Source organism: Ipomoea nil, unplaced genomic scaffold (genome assembly GCF_001879475.1).
Source record: "Ipomoea nil cultivar Tokyo-kokei standard unplaced genomic scaffold, Asagao_1.1 scaffold2833, whole genome shotgun sequence".
Taxonomy (NCBI): Eukaryota; Viridiplantae; Streptophyta; class Magnoliopsida; order Solanales; family Convolvulaceae; genus Ipomoea; species Ipomoea nil.
In genome coordinates, this window is record NW_017619261.1 from 336194 (window position 1) to 344276 (window position 8083).

General features: G+C 35.2%; 1 non-coding gene across 1 annotated transcript; it reads left to right on the forward strand.

The window, feature by feature from the left end:
- Positions 1 to 7681: 7681 nt before the first annotated feature.
- On the forward strand, positions 7682 to 7753 carry TRNAE-UUC. Its single transcript has one exon. It is a non-coding gene; the product is annotated as a tRNA-Glu (tRNA).
- The last annotated feature ends 330 nt before the right edge of the window (positions 7754 to 8083 follow it).

An 8083-nucleotide genomic window follows, 5' to 3' on the forward strand; every position in this document is an offset into this window, starting at 1 on the left:
CACATATTGTACGGTTTTCTAAACACATAAACCTGTAAGCTGCGCTATTTTCAGCATATCCAATAAAAACGGCATCTAAGGTTTTAGGTCCCAAGTTGGGCCTTTTAAAGGACGGAAGTCCCACCTTTGCCAAGCAACCCCATACTTTAAAGTATTTAAGATTTGGCGCATGCCCTTTCCACGTTCATAAGGGGTTTTTTCAAACCCTTTGTGTAAGACTCGTTTTAGAATGTGGTTAGCTGTTAGAATAGCTTCTCCCCACAATGAATCAGAGGCACCTGAACTGATTAGCATGGCGTTCATCATCTCTTTGAGGGTTCTATTCTTTCTTTCCGCTATGCTGTTTTGTTGGGGTGTGTAGGGTGCAGTTACTTCGTGTACAATGCCAGAAGATTCACACAGATCTTTCAAAAAGGTTGATTCATATTCTCCTCCTCTATCGGATCTAAGCCTTTTGATCTTTTTTTCCAACTGATTTTCTACTTCATTTTTAAAAGCAACAAATTTTTGTTGGGCTTCACTTTTTGTTCTCAACAAATATAATTTTGTATAACGAGAAAAGTCATCGATAAAAGTTATATAGTATCGCTTACCACCTCGACTTTCAGTGGTTTTAAAATCTGCTAAATCAGTGTGAACCAATTCTAACAGTGATGAAGAATGATGCTTTACAGTTAAAAAGGATGTTCTAGCAAATTTTTCCTCAGCGCATGTTTCACATTGTTCACATGTATCATTAGACAGGTTTGGTAGCATATTCACATTTTTCAGTCTATTTAAACATTTTGCACCAACATGTCCTAATCTAGCATGCCAAACATTAACTGATACAGCAGTATAAGCAAAGGAAGCATTCTTATTATCACGAGCATTCAGAGAAGAGCTAGATACATCAGAGTTATTGTTAACTATAGAGACATCTAGTACAAAAAGACCTCCACGGAAATATCCCTTCCCAATGAACTTCTCACAACGAGTCATAACCAGACGGTCAGACTCAAAAACCATCTTAATTCCAGCCTTATTAAGAAGGCCTCCGGAAATCAGATTTCTTCGAAGGGAAGGGACATAAAGCACATTTTGCAACAGTAAATGTTTTCCAGAACAAAGCAGTAATTCTACTTTTCCTCTACCACTTACCTCGGAAACGCTGGAGTTTCCCATGAAGACTTGTTCTCCACCAGTGATAGGCTCAAAGGTTTTGAATGAAGCTTTGTTGTTGCAGAAATGTCGTGAGGCTCCAGTGTCCACAACCCATTCGTCTGGATTTTCCACAATGTTGGCTTCAGTTACTACTGCAGCTACCAAATCAACGTCTTCTGTGTTCTCCGCCAAATTAACTTGGTTCTTCGGCTTCTCGTTGTTTGGTTTCTGACTCGTAGACCCATAGCGTTTATAGCATTGGGCAGCACGGTGGCCTCGTTTTCCACACACATAGCATTCACCACTATTGTTCCATTTTTTCTGAATTTTTCCACCCTTGCCGCGAGTGGAGTTATTGTTCTTATGATTCTTCTTTTGGTTTCTAGAATTGTCACCAGGTTTTGGTTTCTCAAAGCCAGAGTTAGTTTTAACAATATTAACTTTAACACCGTTAGTAAGAGAAACAGACCTTTGAACCAGGCGGTTTTCCTCCTCGATATTTATGCTATTGATTAGCTGTTACAGTGTGTAACTCCTTCGATCATGTTTCATTTTATTCTTAAAGTCCACCCAGGAGTCGGGCAGTTTTTCAATCAAGGAGTCACACAGGACTACTTCATTAACTATCCCACCTTCTACTTTCATGTCACCGACTAAATTTTCAAACTCGTGGACCTGTTCGATTACAGGTTTGGTTTCCACCATTTTAAAGTGTAACCAACGACCCACAACATATTTGCGTCTCCCCACATCATCAGCCCCATATTTCTCAATCATTAAATCCCAAATTGCCTTTGCAGATTTGTATTCAGAAAACATATCAAACAACGGGTCACTTACACGTTGAAGAATGGTTGTCCGAGCAGTCTTGTTATCTTTTTCGTATTTGATGCGAGCTGCCTCGGCTGCAGATGTATCTTGAACTGATGATGACTTCGGGTCCGTGGAAGTATCTGTAGTAGCTGTACCATCTGTAGACTTCGGGTCTGTCGCAGCAGTTGAAGCCGTGGTCTGCAGTGCAAGTTGTGTAGCAGGCACATTGAACTTCGCAGGGTCTGCAAAAAGGACATAGTCCACATCCTTCGATTCCAGAAGCATGATTAATTTTGCAGCCCATCTCTTGTAGTTCAAACCACCAATGAGTGGTTGAATAGGAGCAATATCAGACACAGTGTTTGATGCAGACATTTTTGACTCAAACTTGATACGTGAATATTTTTAACTGTTGAGTTTTTTCCTTCTCTGTGGATGTAAGGTTAGGGAACGAAAAGACAAAGACAAAGGTTCTGTATCGTGTCTAATACACTGCCTTAAAAACATTCACGACCAGGGATTGAGTCGTATGCTTTCGACCGGCAAAACAGAACGGACTCTCAGGCAGTTATATATAAAGGTGGTGTTTCGCTGTGTTGTTCGAACTGGAAGCATATATATATATATATATATATATATATATATATATATATATATATATATATATATATATATATATATATATATATATATATATATATATATATATATATATATATATATATATATTCGAAGTAATATATATGTACGCAAAACAGATATATATATGAAATAGATATACGGAATGATATATGCAAGCAGTATAGTTCGAACAAACCTCTCACCAGTGCCTTTAACAACATAAAACCATCACCTTTATATAGTACTGAGAGCAAAACGTTGACCCCACGCCACCGCGTGACGTGCCGGACGGGCGGGCGGCGGCGGCGGCGCGCGCGTGGTCTACCTCATTTCCCTTCTCATAACACTTCAAACCATCTTAAAGGACTTGAAGTATATAAGGAAGGAAAAGAGAGGTTAAACTATCAATGTGGGACAACTTGGTTAAGCTAAAATAAACCTTTCCCTTTAAATGCTCCCAACAAGGGTCCATGTTCCATTTCTCGCAACTTTGACTAATGATTTACGGTGTCCCTAATGGTATTAGACAATTACTTTTTACAATGTGTTTGGTGTTGCACATTTAAAAAAAAAAAAAACAACTGAACTTTATTTATGCAAAAGCTCCGCATTGAAGCTAGGGGGACGATGTCCCAGTACAAAGAGTTTGCATGTGTGGAGGTTTCTTTAGCTAAAGTATATGCTAAAACATTAATGGCATGTTTGGTTCATGGAATAGGTCAGGAATGAAATAACATTTCTTGGAATAGACCTATTCCATCGTTTGGTTGGATCATTTTGTCATGGGAGTAACATGCCTAGGAATGAGCTATTACCTTCGCAAGTGGAATAGCCATTCCTAAGGGGGGCCTTGGTATTAGCTATTCCCATGCCCTTGGGAATAGCTTTTATATTAAAAATAGGGAAATGGCACTTTTTCCCCCTGTGTTATATACTTATAGCACTTTTTCCCCCTATATTATTTAAGTGGCAATTTTCCCCCCTGATATATTAAATGGACATATTTACCCTTAAAATAAATATTTCCTTTATTTTACTTCTCCAACAATTTATAACCACAATTTGAAAAAATAAAATACATTAATTGTTGAATTTAGAATACTTTAAAAATAAAAAAAATAAAATTTTAAAATAAAGTTTGAACCAACAGTTCAAATTGGATCAGAAATTGTGAAACAACGATTCAAAATAAAAACCAAATCGCGATTATATATACTTATATGTGAGAGTCAATATAAATACGAAAAAAACATACACTATTTGCAAATATTATAATTCTAATTTTAAGCTATTGCTAGTAGTTGTTCCGATTTGAACCTCTGGTTCACGGTTCAGAATCTATTTTTTTCCACTTCACAATTTTAATAAACGGAAACCCAAATATTGGGTTATGTTATGAATCATAACCGAATTTTTTTTTTATTTGATTGCTATAGTGTTCGGTTCAGTTCGAACCAAACCGTGGCCATCCCTACGTATAAACAATAATTTGTTGAACAAGAGAAATAAATAAAATATGTATTTTAAGGGTAAAAATGTCTATTTAATATTATCAGGGGGAAAAACCGCCACTTTTATAATAATTGAGGGGGCAAATGTGGATGCATGAATAACTCAGGGGGAAAAAGTGTTATAAGCATATAACATACGGGGAAAAAGTGCCATTTTCCCTTAAAAATACTAAAAATACCCTTTGCACATTATATAATATTTATATTTATTTAATAAATATAATGTATTATATAAATGTATATATTTAATTAATTATAATTTTTATCCATCAATCTATCAATAAATAAATAAATATATATATATATATATACACACACACACACACACACACACACATTTTACAGCGTTTGCAATTGACATTTTGGAAAAAGAAAAGTATTTTCTCAAAACACCCTTGACAGTTTACTATATATATATATATATATATATATATATATATATATATATATATATATGTAAATAAAAAAATAAAAATAAAAAAACTAACTGTATAAGACTCCTTAATTATGGAGCATTGGCTCCTAAATTAAGTAGCCTGCCCATCTGCATGCCTAGCGGATGGGCGTTACAAGCTTGCCTAGCGGATGAGCATTGCAATTGAAATTATGGAGCCTTGAGGCTCCTTTTACAGTCGTTATATAGACCGCGGTGCATGTGCACCGCGGTAAAAAACAGCGCCGTTTCTTTAAGTAAAGAAACGGCCCGCCGTTATAATTAACATAGTCCGCTTGTTTGGTGTATTAAACACCAACTGACACTACAGTATATCTAAACCGACACTGCAGTTATATCAAAATGATACTGTAGTTATAGTGAAATGAAATTGCAGTGTATATAAAATGAAACTGAATAACATTTCACATATTTGAGTGTATATTGTACAATGAAGCTGTAATTATATCAAAATGATCATGTAGTTGTGTTTTAATGAAACTATAGTGTATATAAAATAAAATTAAATAACATTTTCACATATTTGAATCTATAAATATCGAATGAAACTATAGTTATATCGAAATGAAACTGTAGTTGTGTTGAACTGACACTGCAGTATATACAAAATGACACTGAAGGACAGGGTTACTTTTTGCAAAAAGGTGCGAAACGGCGGAATGAAAACAAACACTGTTTATTTTCATTTAAAAAAAAAAAAGACGCGTGGTGCATGATTGATCATGCACCGTGGTGCATGATATAATTTGCCCTCCTTTTATATGAGCCTCAAGGCTCCATTCCTTACTTCTCCAACCGACGTGGGATAAGTGAAAAAATAAATATAAATATAAAAATGTATTTGTATTATAATAATAATAATAATAATAATAATAATAATAATTATTATTATTATTATTATTATTATTATTATTATTATTATTATTATTATTATTTTGTATAAGGGTATTTATGTCTTTAAAACCTATTCCATTTCTATTCCTTTAACCATCCAAACATTGGAACACAATTACTAAATTCTATTCCTTCAGCCAACCAAACAACATAATACAATTCATATTTTATTTCTTATCTATTCTATTCCTTATAGAATAGCATTCTTATTCCCTCCAAATTCATTCCGTGAACCAAACGTGCTGTAACAGACCTAGAAATAGAATGAACCAAACAAGAGATAAAAGAGCACATAATGTCCTTGCAATCATTGGTGGCAATGCCCACATACATAAGATTGTAGTTCAAACGTTCTCAACATATTAGCTTGCAAAGTGGCACAGTTCGTGTGTAGCTGGATGGAGGCAAATCCACGATCCTTCGTCCAAGATAAGACATCCTTACAAGCCCAGGATTACGCCCTGGATCATTAGATAGGAACCCAAAGATGAAGAGAGAAACAAAAAATATCACTACTGTGTACACAAAGAGTTTGAGAGTAAGCATTACAAATCTCCAAGATTTTTTCTTTTTTTTTAAAAAAAAAAGAGAATAGATTATCCATTTTTCTACCACATATTCAAGTTTGGCACCAAGAAATGAAATTCTTTCTAAAAAATAATTTTCAAAATTTCATTTGAAATAATAGTTCTTCATTTAAAAAATATCTTTCCTAATTAGATATTGTAAGGACCCTAGTAGGGTCTTTCACTGGAAAGGATCAAAACAAAAAAAAGGTTTTAGCCATTAAAGAGGAGGAATAAGGTGACAGCACTCCATTCGCAACAGCAAATGAAGTCTCCGGGTGGCGTGAGGAAAACAGCCCCATATGATGTTTTTCCCGTGGCGTGTTCATACGCGGCATCAAAATAGCGTAGAGAGACATCAGATGAAACAACAACCAGTAGCTTCCTAAACAGCCTTATTGCATGCCTTCCATATCTCATGCAGAACTCCTAAAGCCCCCAGCTGTTCATCATGTGAATGGGTAGTGAGAAGCTTGTCAAGCCAACTGGAGAAGGACTCCCCCAATGTAGATGGTATTGGTAAAGAGGACTCACACCAAACCTGCACAGAAAAATCACACAAAAGGAGGGAATGCATTACATCCATATCATCCTCATGGTGTGTAGCACACATAGGGCATGAAGGATTCACATCAACCCTTTTGAGTAATAAATTAGTAGTGGTGGGCAAGACATTTTTCACTGCTCTCCACTAGGTGTGGCTTGACCAACCTACAAATCCATCGGTTGGGGTGTTGTATTCTCCCACTATGCATCTATAGAGCCATGTTTTACGGTATAACCCCTCTTGGGTCCTTAGGCCAATACCACTAATCATCATATGCATTATGCATGACTATAGGTTTATGAGTCTAGAAACTGTGGCTCTTATAAGATAGGAGGGGATGACTATTTGGACCATAAGACCTGTGCCATCCGAGAGCCAGGGGACCCCAAATAAACGTTGTGACACCATTACCAATCCTATGACATACCCCACTGCAAATAAGCTCATTAGTTTGCAAAGATACTTCTCCAACAGAAACTTGGGTTGTTACCGAAATAGGCATCAATAAAAGATGAATTAGGGAAATACCTTGCTCTGTAAATCCAGGCCACCAAGGAGTGTGGTTTGGTTAGGAAATGCCACCCTTGCTTGTTACTTTTCTTATTTGTTACTTTAAAATAACTATATGTGATTAAAAAAAAAAATTTAATTCCTTATCTTACAATTTTTAAATATGCAATGGTTGTGCTCTTGATCATTTAATATTTTTCAAAATAATTAAGAAAAATGATTTTCAGTATTATAGTCATGTTCAATGACACCATATTCAGTATTTCCATTTCCCTTCCAATCACAGCATTTTGTATTGAGTGTATGCAAACTTCAGTTAAAATGAAATTAGCTGATTGAATTTAAAAAATTTGATTAACGTAATAGAATTTGAAGACGTGCATTATGGATTCATTAATGACTTATTGTAATTAATTTGTTGATTTTTTCTAAGTAATAATATTTCAGTTAATTGACCAAATTAACCAAAATGAATTTGGTTCGGTTAAAATTGAAACAGAAAACATTGATTAACAATTAATCAAATTAAGCGTGTATATTCCATTATTCCCTGTTGGTGTAAAGATAATGCAATAGAAAATAATAGAATTATATAGGTTTACAACGATTTTTGTATCAACATTCCGTTGTCGTCCAGCGGTTAGGATATCTGGCTTTCACCCAGGGGACCCGGGTTCGATTCCCGGCAACGGAATTTTTGCCAAAATTGTTAATTTTTGAACGTGTGTTAGTTTTCTCCCACACGGACGTCCCTTTCAATGAAGTCAATAATGGGACAAATTCATTGACTGATGATTATTAGTCAACTTTAATAAATAATACTCTCTACTACATACTTGGTGCCTACACTCGAAAATATATATATATATATAGGGACGCACTCAGGTGCGAATAAGTGCCCAGGAAGGAAATGCAAACGAATCAGCGCGTGACACATGTCCAGATCTAATAACTTAAAAAAAAATGAGGTGGCATTTTCGTAAATAATTGAATATCGAAGTGCAAGTAAAATCTCTTATAAGTG